Source organism: Schistocerca cancellata, chromosome 1 (genome assembly GCF_023864275.1).
Source record: "Schistocerca cancellata isolate TAMUIC-IGC-003103 chromosome 1, iqSchCanc2.1, whole genome shotgun sequence".
Lineage (NCBI taxonomy): Eukaryota > Metazoa > Arthropoda > Insecta > Orthoptera > Acrididae > Schistocerca > Schistocerca cancellata.
The window spans coordinates 938,690,409-938,708,578 of NC_064626.1; positions in this window are offsets into that span (position 1 = coordinate 938,690,409).

Genomic DNA, 18,170 nt, shown 5'->3' on the forward strand with positions numbered 1-18,170 from the left:
TTCGTGCTCGTATTGTGGACGGCTGTGAAACAATATGCCATTCTCCAGGGCTGCATCAGCATATCAGGGATTCCATGCGACGGAGGGTGGATGCATGTATCCTCGCTAATGGAGGACATTTTGAACAGTTCCTGTAACAAAGTGTTTGAAGTCACACTGATACATTCTGTTGCTGTGTGTTTCCATTCCATGATTAACGTGATTTGAAGAGAAGTAATAAAATGAGCTCTAACATGGAAAGTAAGCGTTTCCAGACACATGTCCACATAACATATTTTCTTTCTTTGTGTGTGAGGAATGTTTCCTGAAAGTTTGGCCGTACCTTTTTGTAACATCCTGTATAACTGTGCTATCATCTTTAGAACCTCAAAATTGATATTGTTTTCGTAGTTATTCTGTCCTATGACAGGTCACTTGTTTCAAATGTCTATTTCTGACTTGTCTGACCATATTTTCGTATTGTTCACCATTACAAGACACATTGCTATGTAAATATGAGATACATGTGGCATAATAAATGTTACATACAACAGTGTTATATGGCAGAATGAAATTGGCAAGGAAAAACAAATACACCTTGAGCCAGAATCAAACCCTTGACATCCTGTATGTCAACCCAAAGTGTTATCCACTGCACCAAATGCACAACTGTACTCCTATATGCTGACAGAGGTAGTTAATGTGATTGTGATTACAGTGTTGGCAAATCGCCAATTTTTAATGTCCAATTACTGCCAGAAAAATATGCATGACAATAATTAGTGTTTCGTTTTATTTTTATGGTAGTTATTGTTAATTCATTGTAATGGATTACAAAAATTATTTTTCTGCCTGTTTGTGTAAAACATGCCCTCTTGATGATACTTTGAGATCCAAATGATGAAGTTCTAAGATGCCATGGCATTTTGAAGATGTTTTGGTAGCATAATCAGTACTCTATTAATTAGGGGCTGTAATGAATTACTTGATGAGAAATCAGCTGCCCCTTGAAAAAATTTTAGAGTTTGAGTCAACAGGCTTAAATTTTTGTTGATGGCTGGAGGAGCCTATGTAGTTTGACATTTTCTTTTTATGTAGCTTTCTTATAGTATTTTTATATTAATTGAAATTACTTTTTTGGGGATGAATAACTAAACTCTTAATTAATAATCAGCTATTTATGTTTATTGTAAACCATAATTTATCATCATCAGATTAAATTACCTTAATGATAACAGTGTGATTGTTTTCAACATTTCATATTGACTAAGAAGATTCCAATCTCAGTGTTGGATTAAGAAAAATTCTTGGTGCTGGAGCCCAATACTTAGGTCTGTTGGATGCTTAAATTCTTACATCATCTCACTTCAGACTGGTGTGAGTCAGGTTTGCTCCTATCACATTACTATAAAAGATCAAGGTGAGTAAATTACTTTTTATATTTTTCTTTTTACCTTTACAGATTAATGTATTAAATAGATAATTTTTTATGTAGATGATTTATTTATGTTTATTTTGAAGTCTCTTCTCACAGATATTTTTGTTTTAACTAAAATCTAAAAAAACTAAACTGTGTCTGAACAGGCCTTGGAAGGCCCAATGGTACCGACTGGCCGTCGTGTCATCCTCAGCCCACAGGCGTCACTGGATGCTGATATAGTGGGACATGTGGTCAGCACATTGATCTCCCAGCCGTATGTCAGTTTATGAGACTGGAGCTGCTACTTCTCATTCAAGTAGCTCCTCAGTTTGCCTCACAAGGGCTGAGTGCACCGCACTTGCCAGCAGCGCTCAACAGACCAGATGGTCACCCATTCAAGTGCTAGCCCAGCCCAACAGCACTTAACTTCGGTGATCTGACGGGAACTGGTGTTATGACTGCGGCAAGGCCAATGGCTTTGTTTTAACTAGTGAAACTTTTTTAAAACTGTTAGAGTGAAAGGTCTTAGGTTACATTCACATTTGGAAAGGTCCTAATAACGAAGAGTTTGATGGTATTATAAAACGTTTTAGTGACGAAGTTAATTCGTTTTTGAGGGGGGGGGAACTATTCCTACGATAACAAATTGTTTGCCTTATTAATTTCCCACTGTTTTGAATTTGAAAATTTCTTTAGCTGCTTGGGAAATTTTTCTTTCTTCAAATTATGTATTTTTTCTTAGGTTTTCTTACTTTTTTATTTTGTATTAGAATAAGTGGTTATACTGTAATAATCGTGGTTTGTCATCAAATTTGTATTGTTGTTCATTAGGTTCTTTACATTCTGTTGCTTGAACTGTTTCATATTAAATTAGATTATCTGTGGCTGTAGTGTATTTAATAATTTTAATAGGTGGATTTAACATATTGGATTTTCCAAATTATCAATTATATTGTTGATCTATTGCTACTCATTCCCCTTAGCTTAGTGTGCTTTGATTCATGTTTAGCTTGATCTAATCATATTCCTTTTGATTTTGTTGAAAAGAACTAGAAACTGAATTAGACTCAGGCTATAATATTAAATATGGTGCAGGTGGTTTTACTTTAATTTTTTTGGCAGAGTATATTTGAACTATTTTTATAAGTGTTTGTACTTTTAGCTACGATTTTTTAGGTGGTGATTATTCTTTCATGCCTTTTAATGAAGCTTCCTGTTTTCTCTTTTGGTTTGATGTCAGTTAAAGGAACTTCACATAAGTTCACTTCTATTGAGTTGCTGTATATAGCATGTAAGACATTTTTATCTCTATCTTTAATTTTGTATCTGCTTTGTTGCTTTAAAGGTGTTATTAATTAAGTTTCTTGGGTGTTATTTTTTTAAGTTCAAAATGTTGTTTGGAATGTTAAACTAGTTTTATGTTTCCCAAATGTATGCTTTGCTAATTTTAATATTTCTCCTTAATTAATTTATCTCATGCATTTGCAACATGAACATTAATTAGGAAATAGGTACATAAAAAAAGGTTGTTAGAATTTCTCCTGTTATAGCGTCAGGTTCTTCAATTGATCCTTCTCGAATTATGTTAATAAACATATGACAACTACTAAAATCCGAAAGAAAATTTGATAAATAGGGTAAGATTGATAACCTCAGAATGGCATTTTATTAAAAATGTTAAAACTATTAGAATTATAATTAAAAGAAATTAAGCAATAACAGTACTTAACTGATCATAACATAGTGTAACTGAATAAGAAGCATCATTCTGCTCAAATATGTACTAGTGCTACAAGAGAACTTGCTAGTTCAAAAATATTTGGACCTCCTAGAAGATAAGGATTAATGAAGCATAGTATACTTTATAATGATATTGTTTCAAATGTAATTGTGCCCTTAAATGCAAAATAAGGCTGATTTATGGTCAAATTTACATGAATATGGATAAATTTGACAGTAATAATTTCCAGTTGTAGAAATTTCAGTTGCAAATTCATGGTGAAAAAATTCTTGATATCATGCAAATGGGTGGGGGTAGGGAGGGAGGAGGGGCAAACCAAATGAAGTTGGTGACAATCAAACTGCGTGGAACAACTAAAATGTGAAAGCAATGCTCATTATACCTGCTTCAATGAAATTTCATAAGCTACAATGAGCTTGTATGATAACACGACAACATGTGTGCGGGTAAAATATGAGCCAGACTAAATGCTGTTCACAAACGATGATCTGAAGCAAAAGGTTTTTGATTATAGTACATCATCAACAGGTACAATCACAAAACTCCTCAGTCAAGTTGAGGCTTTGAAATAAGTATTATCTGATACATGTACAGCTATTACAGATATTGACTAAATGCCTAAAACTTGGGCTAGTCTGGCATTTAAATTTTGAACTTTTCTGACTACATTGTATTTGTGTGTTGAAGATCAATAAATGTTTGATAATTTGTCTTCAAGTTTATTGAAAAACAGACATAAACCTTAAGAGTGTGATGAAAAAAATCAACAGCATTTGCAGCAATTAATGTGGAGAAAACAAGTAAGTTCAATTCAAAGAATAACAAAACATCTAACAGTGTCAGTAGAAAATATGTTGAATGTTATTACTATCACAAAAGGATATATCTGAAATATGTGTACAGAAAACTTTCAGCAAAATTCAACAATATGAATTATAGTTCTGAGCACCAGACTTTGAATGCAAAACAAGTGAATGCTTCTGCTCCAGATTTCGAAAATATTTGGTTAGCTGATAGCAATGCTCCAAAACACGTAACATCAAGTGAACATTGGTTTAACTCTTTTAAGCCATTTCAATCTGCTGACTCCTATGATCAAATTAGAGGCAACTTGGATGTTAACACAGAAGACATTGGATTAATATAAGTATTATCATTAAGGTGAAATGGGAACCTTGCACTTTGGAAACACATTATACATTCCAAAGCTAAAAAAAATTATTTTTGGTTTGGGGAATGACAAAAAGGGAAATAAAATGAATTTTTGACAGCAAGAGAATGAAAGTTTGCAATTTAGGTGTGACTTCAGCTAGAATGAAGATGGACATGTACCATTATCAAATGTCATTTAGATGTCCAGATGTGCAATAGATGAACCCTGTGTTCTTGAATTACAGAATGGTCTGGCACGAGAGATTTGGAACGTTGATTTTGAAGGTGTGAAGAATACAGATTATTTGAATTTAATTCCTAGTTTAAAAATGAGAAAACATTAATATCTTCATTGTAAATCCCGTCAGTATGGCAAAATGAAGGTAAAATTGTATAATTCATATTTGAAATAAAAATCAAAAGCTCCTGGCGAATTTATTCATGCAGAGTTGAGTGGATGGATGATAAAAGCATGTCTTGGAAGTGCACATTTGTACATAGTTTTCAAGGAGGACTGCACTTCATATAGTTTTGTGTACTTTCTTAAAAGTAAACAAGGTACTTTCCCTCTCACTTTGGGATTCTAGAGGCTCATTGAAAGACCAACTGGAAACAAAATCAGAGTTCTGAGAAGTGACACTGGGACTGAAATCATAAATAAAAAATTTAAAAATTATTTCAATAAAAATGCAACAATACATACATAAACAGCTCCCTATAACCCATATCAGAAAGGCAGAATTGAGCCAGAAAACAGGCCCATTGTTGAATATGGACACAATATGTAACGGAGTAGTCTTATCTCACAAATTGTGGGCAGAGTCAGTAAATTACTCAGCACATTTCTCAAATCAACGACCATGTAAAGTAAACCATAGTGTTACAGTGTATGAAAAATGGTTTGGAAAATCTCCATCTTTAAAACACGTGAGAAAGTTGGGATCAGCAGCACATCAATTTAGATCAAAATGGGATAGGAAATCAATAAAATTGACCACAGTTATCTATAATAGATAGAATTCCAATTATTGCCTATACATTTTTGATTAGAAGGAAATTAAAAACCCCTACAACATCTGTGCTTTACACTTGGAATATACACAGTATAAATTTTAATTTGACAAACCAGAATAACTCGAAAAATAAGCACACGAAAAAATGTGTAGAATCCAAAGTTGATTATTTCGGCTTGTGCTAAAATTAGCCCACCACCCCAGCCCCCTGGGGATGGGGCGGGAGGCAACTTTAAAATTTCAAATGGGAACCTCCATTTTTTTATTGCAGAATCAGATACTACATAACAAAAACTATATAAATTTTGTCTTAAGCATTTGTTTTGATTCTTGGTAGTTGGCACTGTAATTCAAGAAAATCTATGTTCTCATTTTTGCATGGAAAATGGTTGCAAATAAATAAAAAATACTTCATAAATTTTGATTCGCTAAAACTAAAAGTCTTCCTCTTTCCCCGTAGGTCGGGGTTTAAGAGAGAGGAATTAGAGTTTTACAAATGTTGAACCAAATATTAATTTTTCCACAGATTCGGTTAAGTTTTGTTTGTTTCGTGGTCATGAGGCCACACAGTAACCCACACACTAACTAAAGATGAACATATTCTCGTTTAAGATTTGGTGGTCCATAAAAGGAACGATTGGTTTCGTTTTATTGTTGATTATTTGCAAATACTTGCAAGTAAATGAATTTCAGTGTGCTTGTTTCCAGTGGGGCCCCTCGCCTCTCACTTTCGGCTTGCTTGTTGTGCATGAATCCCTTGCATCTCACCGTTTTATGAAACCAAATGTTCAAGGTGATGACCTCCAACTTCGATGCGTGTATTATTTTTTTATTTAATGAAATTGCAGCCAAATTGGCATATACATCGATGCATTTATTGACTCATGCTGTAAATCCCTGCACACATCTTGATAACATGTCTGGTGTAATTGCAGCACAGGCATCTCTTATTCTTTGCATCATATTTCGTGAGTGGTAGACGTTTCCTGATAAATGATATCTTTTAGATAACCCCATAAGAACAAATATGGAGAGGTAAGGTCAGGCAATCTAGCTGGCCAATTCACAGGACCTGCCCTGCCGATCCAGCGACCATGGTAAACTCGATCTAGTACATCGCGCGCAACTAACGAATAATGCACTGAGCAACCACCATGTTCAAACCACATGTTTTGTCGAAGTTCGGTGCTCAGGTCTTCAAGTAGATCTGGCAGTTCATTTTCAAGTAGGTTTCGATATTTGTTGCCATTCAAATTACCGCCAATAAAATATGGACCCATCAGTTTATCGCCAGTTATACCACACCAAACATTAACTTACCAAGGTCGCTGATGGTTGACTTCTCGAATCCAGTGAGTGTTCTGTTCACTACAGTAATGCATGTTATGGCGATTAACTTCGCCATGGTTTGTGAATGTTGCCTCAGAGAAAAGTACTCTGGCAAAGAAGTTTTGGTTTATTTTTGCATCTGCTGAACTTCCCAGTGACAAAACGTTAGACGATTTTGGAAGTCATCGCCATGTAGTTCCTGATGCATGGTATGGATGAAATTTATGGAGCTTCGGGATTTTCCAAACACTCACGTGTGAAATTCCTGATTGTCTTGACATTTCTCTTGTGCTCGCATGTGGATTATGAGCCACAGAAACTATGACTGCCACTTGATTGTTTTCTCCGCAAACAGTAGCTGCACGGGTTCTTTTTTCTGGTTCACCCTACCTTCCGCAGTAATTTGTTTAATAACTCGAACAAAAGAGGACCGCGATTGCACTTAGCCACGAAAACGCTGAGCATATAGCGCGACTACATCGTCTAAAGTTCTCCCACTTTCTCCATTAATGTACACCATCTCAATTTTTTCTTCCACAGAAAGATAATTCATAATGACATATGCCACCTATGAATTTTAAGAGAGGAAAGATAAGGGGCGTCGAGAAAGGCAGGGTTAGAATTTCTATGAGCGATAAGCTGCCCGCTCGGCATAATTCCGCCTAGAAATACTAACTCTGTGTCAAACGCGACTGGTAGCGAGTAAAAGCCTCGAACGCAGTCACACAAGGTAATAAAACATAAGTCGCCCGAAAGACAATCGTTATAAACGATGTATTGCTGTCTGATTGCTCAGACGGGTAAAAGATACAGTGCGTTTATTACATTTGTATTTATAATTTCTAAAGCCTAGTCTTATTACTAGAAAGGGCGAATTTCTCGTCCCTGCGCTACTTATCGGCAGCACTCCGAAACATTATGCTGCTCATCAGGAAGGGCTGGATAAGAGCATCGAATATTGATCAGTTCTGTGGGATATCGATTATCGTACTTAATTCTAAAAATGTAGAAGACGTAGCAGCCGCGATATTCCGAAATAAAATAAAGTTGTGAACAATGTGCTTTAAGCCAATAAATTTATGATTGTCGGTTTCTTCCTTTTTTCCAGCCGAGACTAAAAGACTCAAATTACGCAAGCACCCCAGTTGAGAGACTTCTCGACAATCAAGAGCATGGAGGTACCTCCATGAACAAGAGTGATTAATTCGAATCGAATAAAAAGTGAGGTTCGAGAGTCAGTTAGTGTTTTAGTTAATGAGTTCACTCGTTAGTAAGTAGGATGTTTGGTTGGTTAGTTAGCTAGTCAGATGATATGTTTGATAAATAAAACTTGTGTGGCTTCATGACCACGAAAGAAACAAAACTTATCCGAAATTGCGGAAAACATTTGTAAAACTCTGATTCCTCACTCTCTCTCAAACTCCATCCTATAGGGAGAGTTTTAGTTTTAGCGAATCAAAATTTACGAAATAAATAAGTATTTTTTATTTATCCGTAACCATTTTCCACGCAAAAATAAGAACATGAAGTTTCTTGAATTACAGCGCCAACTACCAAGAATCAAAACAAATGTTTAAGACAAAATTTATATAGTTTTTGTTATGTAGTATCTGATTCTGCAATAAAAAAATGGAGGTTCCCATTTGAAATTGTAAAGTTGCCTCCCGCACCACCCCCATGGGGCTGGGGTGGTGGGCTAATTTTAGCACCAGCCGAAATAATCAACTTTGGATTCTACACACTTTTTTCCTGTGCAGCTTATTTTGCGAGTTATTCTGGTTTGTCAACTTAAAATTTACATCCTGTATATGTGCTGAATTTTGTCGGGGAGCCATGGTGCAGAAGATATTCAAGAGGAATCTGAAGAGATGTAATCTGCTCGTTTTTAGGTCAAGAATTATCAGAGCATTAGCAGCTTCACATGATATGGAAATCAGACAGTTTGATGTTACGACTTGATTCCTCATGGGAATTTGAAAGCAGTAGTGTACATGTCACAACTGAAACAGTTTTATTTTGGAGGACACAAATATTGTTTGCAAATTGAAGAATAGTCTTTATAGAAATCGATCATCATGCTGTTAGAATCAAGAATTTGGGGAGATTCTGAAAATGCTTAGATTTTGAGCAACTGAATGCAGACAAATGAATTTTCTGTACTTTAACAGATGACGGGCTATGGTTGCAAGCTTTCCCAAACTAAAGAAACTGGTGTAAAAAATATACTTTTGGAGCAGCAATTTGTTCCAGGGTTTCAAATTTCAGAGAAATATTCTCATACTTTCTACTTTTCTCCAAATTCTTGAGTGATCTATATTTTAACTCCAGCTGATAAGTTAAATATGAAAGCTTTTACTATTGCAGTTGACCGAGTCCCTTAAGGAGTATTATTGGGCACTAACAATGTTGAGGTTTCATTTTTGCCATTATCTCAGTTCAGTTTAAGCTTTACAGCAGTATGGTTCTTTGTGTCTCTGTCTGAGTCGTATCACAATTAATTTTGCTATTAAAGTGTTTGATTGTTTCAAGTGAACTCAAAATGCCAAAGAGGGAGTGGTAATTTCAATTCATATATTGTGAAGAATGGTTCTTCATAAAATGAGAAGTGACTATGAAGTAGAATGCGTAATTTTCAAGTGGTATGAGTAACTTTATGAGCAAACAATAAAAAACAGACTGGAATGATGACAATATATGAAAAGGGTAGATTGCTAGTCACCATGTAGAGGAGACGATGAGTCACAGACAGGAACAACAAAAAAACTGCTATACATTTGGGCTTTCGAACCAAAAGCCTTTCTTCTAAAATACAAAACAGACACAGGCACTTTCACACAGTCACGACTATCTCACAAACTCATACAATAATTACTTTGTATAATACACTCCCTATCATGGTACATGCATGCCTTGGCAGACTATCGCTCATAATTTATACGTGCGCTGCTCTGGGAAGGGAGTATATAATGTATCAGAATGGGACAGTACTTGATGAAAAGATAGATCCCAGGTATTTCAGAGATTCCAATACTCATGTAACTCCCTGCATATGTGAAGCGTATTCAGTTTCCTACTCTTTGTAATAATGTTATTCACATAAAGCAGGCAGATTGGGATGCAATTAGTAAACCTATTATGTATTTTCAATGAACTAGAACAAGTAAGTAAAGATCTTTGTTCTTGCCATGTGAGGTGATCAAACAAAGTTACTGCTATATTTATTATTTTTGTACTGGTATTCAAAATGTATTACATAACAAACGTCAAAATTTCAGGAACAGATGAAGAGGATTACAGGCATGGACACAGCTGCTTCACGAGAGTACGAGTGTGAGCTGGTGCTATCTTGAAATGCTGAGTAACTGCCGTATAAGCAAACACTGGCTGCAGAGTGTCACCATGCAGTAGTCTTGTCATGTCGCTGGCTTCCTGGACATACAGAACGGTTTCCAAAGCACATGGTTTTGATGTGTCCTTTTTGGCTCACAATGGATTCTTGACAAATCCATATTTATTCATGGTAGGATGTCAGACATAGTTATGACAGGTTCATGAGTATTGAGTACGTTATTATAAATGTCCCTATAGAAATAATGTGGTGATGGTTAATAAGTCGTATATGAAGATGGTATCTGTTCTTTCGGACATGTCCGAAAGAATAGATACCATCTTCATATAATTAAGGCTAACCGGCCACTGACCTCCTTTTTTTGTGTGGATGCACATGCAGTCTCAGTAAGATTGTCAGCCACGAATAATGAGTGTACGGTAATGGGCAGGGGCACTACAAATGTAGTGTGTGGACAGTAAGTTGGGAATGTGGGTCTCACAGGGAGCATGCAGGGGATAAATCCCTGCAGTCGCACTGTCTTCTGTGCCCTCGGAGGCTCAGATGGATAGAGTGTCTGCCATGTAAGCTGGAGATCCCAGGTTCGAGTCCCAGTCGGGGCACATATTTTCAACTGTCCCCTTTGATGCGTATCAACGCCTGTCGACAGCTTAAGGTCTTGATTTAATAACTCTTAGTTCGCATATATGCCTGCAATAAACCTGACAAAAGGCAAGGGAGGTTCTCAGTCAAGGAGACAAATCTTGTAACCACATTATAGAAGTGGTGTCAGCGTGGGGACTAATTATGGAAATCCTACAGTCTTGCGGAGGTACTGCAATGTGGGAACTTCTGAGAATTTCTGAGTCTCTGCCACATCTCCGTGGTGAATTAGTAGCACCAGCAGTATCATCATCATCATCATCATCAGCAGCAGCAGCAGCAGCCTGGACATAATCTAACAATACGGGGACACCTAATGATGTAATTCAGGTTAGTCTACTCAAATTTTGCTACAGTATGAAAGACAGTCATGGATTTGTAAAACTTTTGCTGGAATGGAGTGATTTTGTTGGCATACATAAAACGATATGGCAGAATGAGTAACATGGCCAATCTCCAAACCATTATAAATGATTTGTAAAAAGAGATTCAGCAGTTAAAAACAGTCTTATGTGAGTGCAACCTCCCCCATGACATGTCAAATGATAGCTCTTGCAGTGCTGGCACCATAAGGAATTTCTCATTATTGCCTTCAGTACCAGAATTTAGCAGTAAACCCAAAGAAGACATGAAAGTATTCTTCCATAAACTTGAAGGAGCTGCCTTATTGAGTCCATGGACTGATTCAGATAGATTAGCAGTTGCCAAATTAAGAATTCATGGAGCCACACAAGATTGCCTCAGCTTGGAGCCTACTTGTAGGAAATCAGAAGGTTACGATGAATTCAAAGTGACAGTTGTTTAGAGATTCAAAAGCAAAAATACTATCAGATTTTTGAGAGATCAACTCCATTGTCTGCAGATGTGATGGGAAGAACCTATTGAGCAGTTTGTCAACAGAATTCAAAACATTAATGCTCAAACATACGAGTTGCTAGAAGACAAAAATAAGAATCACATTCAGCTATTTGAAGCCAATCAGAGAGCTTTAGACATATTATCCATGGGATGTATGGTGAGGAATTAACCTAAGCTGTCAGACTGGCAGGATGTAAGACCTTTCAGAAACCAGCTATTGGTTCCGTGTAAGCATTAAGAGGGCTAAATTGTATGCGAAGGAAGAGCACCATGTATTCAACACAAATGCAGAATGTTACAGATGTAAGAAACCTGGTCATAAACATAAAGACTGTAAGGAGAAATGAAATTGCTACAGTTGTGGGATACAGGACCCCATATTGAAAGATTATCGCAATAAAGTAAAGGGTAATGTCAGCAGCAGACAACATTACAGATCATTAAATGGGTACAGAGACATACTTGGCTCCAGACCATCTGCCCCCTACTGGAGACAGTGATTCCTGTTAGCTCCAGTGAAAATCAATCAAAAGTGACTTTGTGATAGTGCAAGTACATCGTGGACAACAGATCAAGCCACTTACTGAAAGAGGAGCGTAGACCTCACTAATGTGGTGTCACACTGACAAAAGGGATAAGATAACACTGCCACAGTTAAACATATGTGGATTAAACAGTGAAAATCAAACAATAGAATAGCCAGGATGGAATATGACAATATTATGAAAAGGACAGTTGCTGCTCACCATATAGCACAGATGCTGAGTTGCAGATGGGAACTATAAAACGAACTATCAGACACACACACACACACACACACACACACACACACACAAATGCAATCCACACACAAATGACAACGGTCTCTGACAGCTGAAGCCAGATTATGAGCAGCAGCAGCAGCAGCAGTGCATGATGGTAAAGGCAACTGGGTGAGGAGGAGGCTGGGGCACGGAGGGGGACGGACAGCAGGGTAGAGGTGGAGGACAATGAAGTGCTGCTGGGGAGGATGCGGGGACAATGTGGAGACAGGGTAGGGCAGCTAGGTGCAGTCGGGAGGTTAGACGGAAGGCAGGGCAGAGGGGGGGGGGGGGGGGTAGCAGAAATTGAGAGAAGTAAAAAGACTGAGTACATTGGCGGAATAGAGGACTGTGTAGTTCTGGAATGGGAACAGGGAAGGGGCTAGATGGATGAGGACAATGACTAACAAAGGTTGAGGACAGGATGTTTATGGGAACGTAGGAGATATTTCACACCTCTGCAGTTCAGAAAAACTGGTACTGGTAGAAGGATCCACATGGCACAGGCCGTGAAGCAATCATTGAAATGAAGAACGTTGTGTTGGGTGGTGTGCTCAGCAACAGGGTAGTCCAGTTGTTTCTTGACCACAGTTTGTCAGTGGCCATTCAGGCGGACAGACAGCTTTTTGGTTGTCGTACCCACATATAATTCAGTACAGTAGTTGCAGCTTATCTTTTAGATCACATCACTACCTTTGATGGGATAGGTGATGTTTATGACCAGACTGGAGCAGTCGGTAGGGGAGGATGAATGGGACAGGTCTTGTATCTAGGTCTATTACAGGGATGTGAGCCATGACATAATGGGTTGGGAGCAGGGGTTGTGTAGGGATGGATGAGTATATTGTGTAGATTTGGTGGACATTGGAATACCACTGTGGGAGAGGTGGGAAGGATAGTGGGCAGGACATTTCTCATTTCAGGGCACAATAAGAGACAGTCAGAGCCCTGGCGGAGGATGGAATTCAGTTGCTCCAGTCCTGGATGATTCCGAGTTACAAGGAGAATGCTCCTCTGTGGCCAGACAGTGAGACTTTGGGAGGTGGTGAGTGACTTGAAAAATAAGGCATGGGAGATTTATTCTTGTACAAGGTTGGGAGGACCCAACAAGCAAACTTCCTAGATGTTGACCGCTACCTCAAAGATAGCTACATCTGTACCTCTGTCCATATCAAACCTACTAACCACCAGCAATACATCCAGTTCGACAGCTGCCTCCCATTCCATACCAGAAGTACCAACCTTGTACAAAAACAACTCATCCATGACTTACCTTTCCAGTCACCCACTACCTCCCAAAGTCTCACTGTACAGTCATAGAGGAGCATTCCCCTCATAACTCAGTATTACCCAGGACTGAAGCAACTGAATTACATTCTCTGCCAGGATTTCAACTACCTCTCATCATGCCCTGAAATTGGAAATGTTCTGCCCTCTAAGGATAGTGGTATTCCAACATCCATCAAATATACACAATATACTCACTCATACCTACACAGCCCCTGCTTCCAACCCCTTACCTCATAGCTCATATCCCTGTAATATACCTAGATGAAAGACCTGTCCTATACAGCCTCCCACCGCCACCTACTCCAGTCTGGTCACAAACATCGCCTATCTCAACAAAGGCAGGACGACCTGGGAAACCAGTCATGTGGTCTACAAGCTAAGATGCAACCACTATGATGAATTCTATGTGGGCATGACAACCAACAAACTGTCTGGCTACCTTTATGGTCAGTGACTAACTGTGGCCAAGAAACAACTGGATCACCCCATTGCTGAGCATGCTGTCCAACACAGCGTTCTTCATTTCAGTTACTGCTTCACAACCTGTGCCATATGAATCATTCCCAACAACACCAGCTTTTCTGAATTGCGCAGGTGGGAACTTGCCCTGTAGTACATCCTATGTTCCTGTAACCCTCCTCATCTCAACCTTCATTAGTCATTGTCCTCACTCATCTAGCCCCTTCCCTATTCCCATTCTAGTACTACACAGCCCTCTATTCCACCAACGCACCCAGTCTTTCTACTTCTCTCCTTTTCTGATAAAACTCCCTCTGCTCCCCCCCCCCCCCCCCCCCCTTTCCCTTGCCCTCCATCTAAACTGGGGAAGTTATGTAACTATGGAGAGGTTGACGTAGAATTATGTCCAGGCCAAGAAAAATATGCAGTTAGGGTGCAGATAGTTTCAAACAACGAAATGCACTATGACGCTGTACTTAGATTTGATTTCTTGTCCCCTAAAAGGGCAGAGATATTTGTCACAGATAGAAGGCTCAGACTAGGCTGTAGAAACTACAGTCTTGGATATCATTCTCAAAGGAGCAGCAACACTGACAGCATTGGATTGATCATTGTGAGTGGTGCATCAGTACAAACCCTCAGAGTCAATTTAAAGATTGATCAGTTTTAGCAAATTCCCCAGGGAGCAGGAAAAAGAGCCTACGTCAAAGGCAACTCACCCTGATGCAAAGAAGGAGCTCTGTTAGTGACCAAACGGTCGGATAAATGTGAGTTACTTGACAAAATGCATTGTTATCTTGGCAGAAGTGAAGGTGTGGGTACAAAGGTGCGAAAGAATGTAGCTAGAGTCCCAAATGAACATGAGTAATGAATATGTCATATTGCCACTAGAAATGACAGTTGCTGAAGTGTTGAGCATAAGTAAAAGTAATGTCATACAGATTCCAAATGAAGTTTCAAATGCTGCATTAAAAAAAAAAAAAAAAAAAAAAAAAAAAAAAAAAAAAAAAAAAAAAGTTAAATAAAAAATAAAAAAGAGATTTTTGTAGTGATATGAAAAAATTGCAAGCAGGAGTCAAAATTAATAATGAAATAAAGAAGAAGATGTAGCAGAAGATAAAACATTTGACAGTTGAAGAGCAGAAGATTTTAGTGCCTGTGTTTTCGGAGCAAGCGGATCTTTTCTGATAACGTTCAAAATTTACTTGTCACTCATTTGGTTCAGCATAATATACATTCTGGAAATGCACCATCGATCAATCAGAAGCCTTATAAAATACCACTCAATCAAGGAGAACTGGTAGAAGAAATGGTTAAACAACATGGTGTTCACCAGTTGTGATTGTTAAAAAGAAATTTGTTTCTGGAGAACAATAGTTCCATTTCTGCATACACTACTGAGTTCTGAATGCAGTAACCACACCAGCCATTTATCCTTTACCAGACCTGGTAGAAACCATTTATTACTTTGGCAGATGTCGAATATCATTAGCTGACAATGGATCCAAATTGGTTGAGCAAAAACATAATTTATTATAACAACAGGGGCATATAATTTTTTTGTATGCTATCTGGACCTCGCAATGCAAAATGGTCCAAATGGCTCTGAGCACTATGGGACTTAACTTCTAAGGTCATCAGTCCACTAGAACTTAGAACTACTTAAACCAACTAACCTAAGCACATCACACACATCCATGCCCCTCGCAATGCACCAGCACCTTTCAGTGCCTGATGGATTCAGTTTTATGAGGATTCACACTGACACAAGCTCTTGCATCCCTCAACAACATAATAATTTTCAGTGAAAATATGAAGCAGCATACTGAGTGACTTCAAGCTGTTTTCTGGTGTATAAGAAGTGCAAATCTGTATTTGCCAAAGGATACATGTCACCTTGTATGAAGTTCAGTGAGCTGCCTTGGACATGCTATAAATAGTGAAGGTGTCCGTCCAAATCAAAAATTAATTGAAGCTGTCAAGAACTTCCCTGAACCACTGAATTTAAATGAATTATAATCATTTTTGGGACTATTAAATTTAGGGGTTCATAGCTGGTTATGCAAATACAGCATGTCCAGTGACACCTAGTGAAAAAGGGAACTACATTCAATTGTTCAACACAGTGCACAAAGGCAATGGAAGAACTTAAAATTACATTTCAGCAAACCATTCATTCTTTCAATAGATGCTTCAAATTTTGCTGTCGGTCTTATTTTGCCTCAAGAAATTCATGGCCATGAACACGAAATATCATTTGCTTCCAGACGGTTAAACATAGCAGAATGTCCCGCGTCCGGCCATCCTGATTTAGGTTTTCTGTGATTTCCCTAAATCGCTCCAGGCAAATGCCGGGATGGTTTCTTTCAAAGGGCACGGCCGACTTCCTTCCCCGTTCTTCCCTAATCCAATGAGACCGATGACCTCGCTGTCTGGTCTCCTTCCCCAAAACAACCAACCAACCACAGCAGAATGTGACTATACTACAACTGAAAAGGAGCTTTGTGCTTTGGTTTTTGGTATAATACAACAGATCTTTTTGACAGAAAGAGAATTCACAGTGATTACAGACAGTGCCATGCTTAAATGGCTATTGAGCTTACAGAACCCGTTTCAGACTAACAAGGTGGGCTTGAAGACTGAGAAAGTTTCAGTTTAAAGTTGTTTGTCGCTCTGTCAAACTACATATACATGCTGACACGATGGGCCAAAAGAAACATGTTAGTGGTACAATAAGTTGTGAGGAAGAGTTAAAAGCAAATCAAGAGGTGGATCCTTAGTGCAAAAATATGGGAAATCAATCAACATTTTGTTGAAATCTATGGACTACTGTACAAAATCACTAGTAAAGGACACTGCCTAGTTATTCCAGAAAGCATGAGGGAATGATGCGAATCTTTTTTATCTGGACATTCTGGTAAAAAAAGCAAAAAGTAAATAAATAAAATAGCTGAAATATACTCGTTGTCAAGCCATAAAGCTGATGTGTTTCAGTTTTTTTCACAATGTGTTTCCTGTAACAGAAGGAATAATATGGGAAAAACTAAGGCCTCATTACAAGAACTGACAGCGACTAGTGAACCATTTGAAAGGGTAGAACTTGATGTCATTGAATATTTGCCTAAGAGCAAAAATGGGTATAAATACATATTGACCATGTTAGATCATTTCTGCAGATATTGTCTGAAGATAGCAGTACCTGATCAGAGTGCTGAGACTGTGGCTAAAGTTTTTGTAAAAGATTTAATTTTAAAATAAACTACTGCAAGATAACAACGCAGTTTTGGAAATGGAAACTTCTTGTTATAATAATTGGATTAGCACTAAAATGCAGGGAGAGTCCATATTTGCTAATTATAAAAAAGAGAGTAGCTGTTTCTTAAACCTCTTGCCACACAAAACCTCGATTAGTTGCAAATGTGCCTGGTTTGATTTTGGAGGAAGTTTCCTTCTTACTCTATTTGGTACTTTAACCAGCAGAAATCTATTGTATGTAAAGACAAAATTCTAGCCAATGAATTCTACTATGAATTCAATTAACATCTCTAATGAAATAATTTTATTAAGGAAGATGCAATATGTTTTTATTGAACAAATTGTAAAGCAATTTATTACAAATTCCAACATAATTCATGGTGAGATGAATGCAATGATTTGTGAGTTGTTTGAAAAATTAAATGCATTGAGTGCTCGTTTATATTTAAACACTCTGCTTTTAAGAATTACTGACAGTCTATTGAATGCTAGAACTGAAGATCTTAGTTGATGTCAACGCCTGCCGTGAAAGCCTTCATTCTACGATCACTTCTAGGTTGGTTGGTTGATTGATTTGGGGGAGTGGACAAAACACTGAGGTCATCGGTCCCATCAGATTAGGGAAGCATGGGGAAGGAAGTCGGCAGTGCCCTTTCAAAGGAACCATCCTGGCATTTGCCTCAAGCAATTTAGGGAAATCACAGAAAATATAAATTAGGACGACTGGATGAGGGTTTGAACCGCCGTCTTCCCAAATGCGTGTACAGTGTGCTAACCACTGTGCCACCACACTCAGTCAACAGTTCTAGAACGTAGTTCAAATGATCGCTTAAGCAGTATACTATTGCATCCAGACAAATTCTTATTGATTTCTACTGTCAAC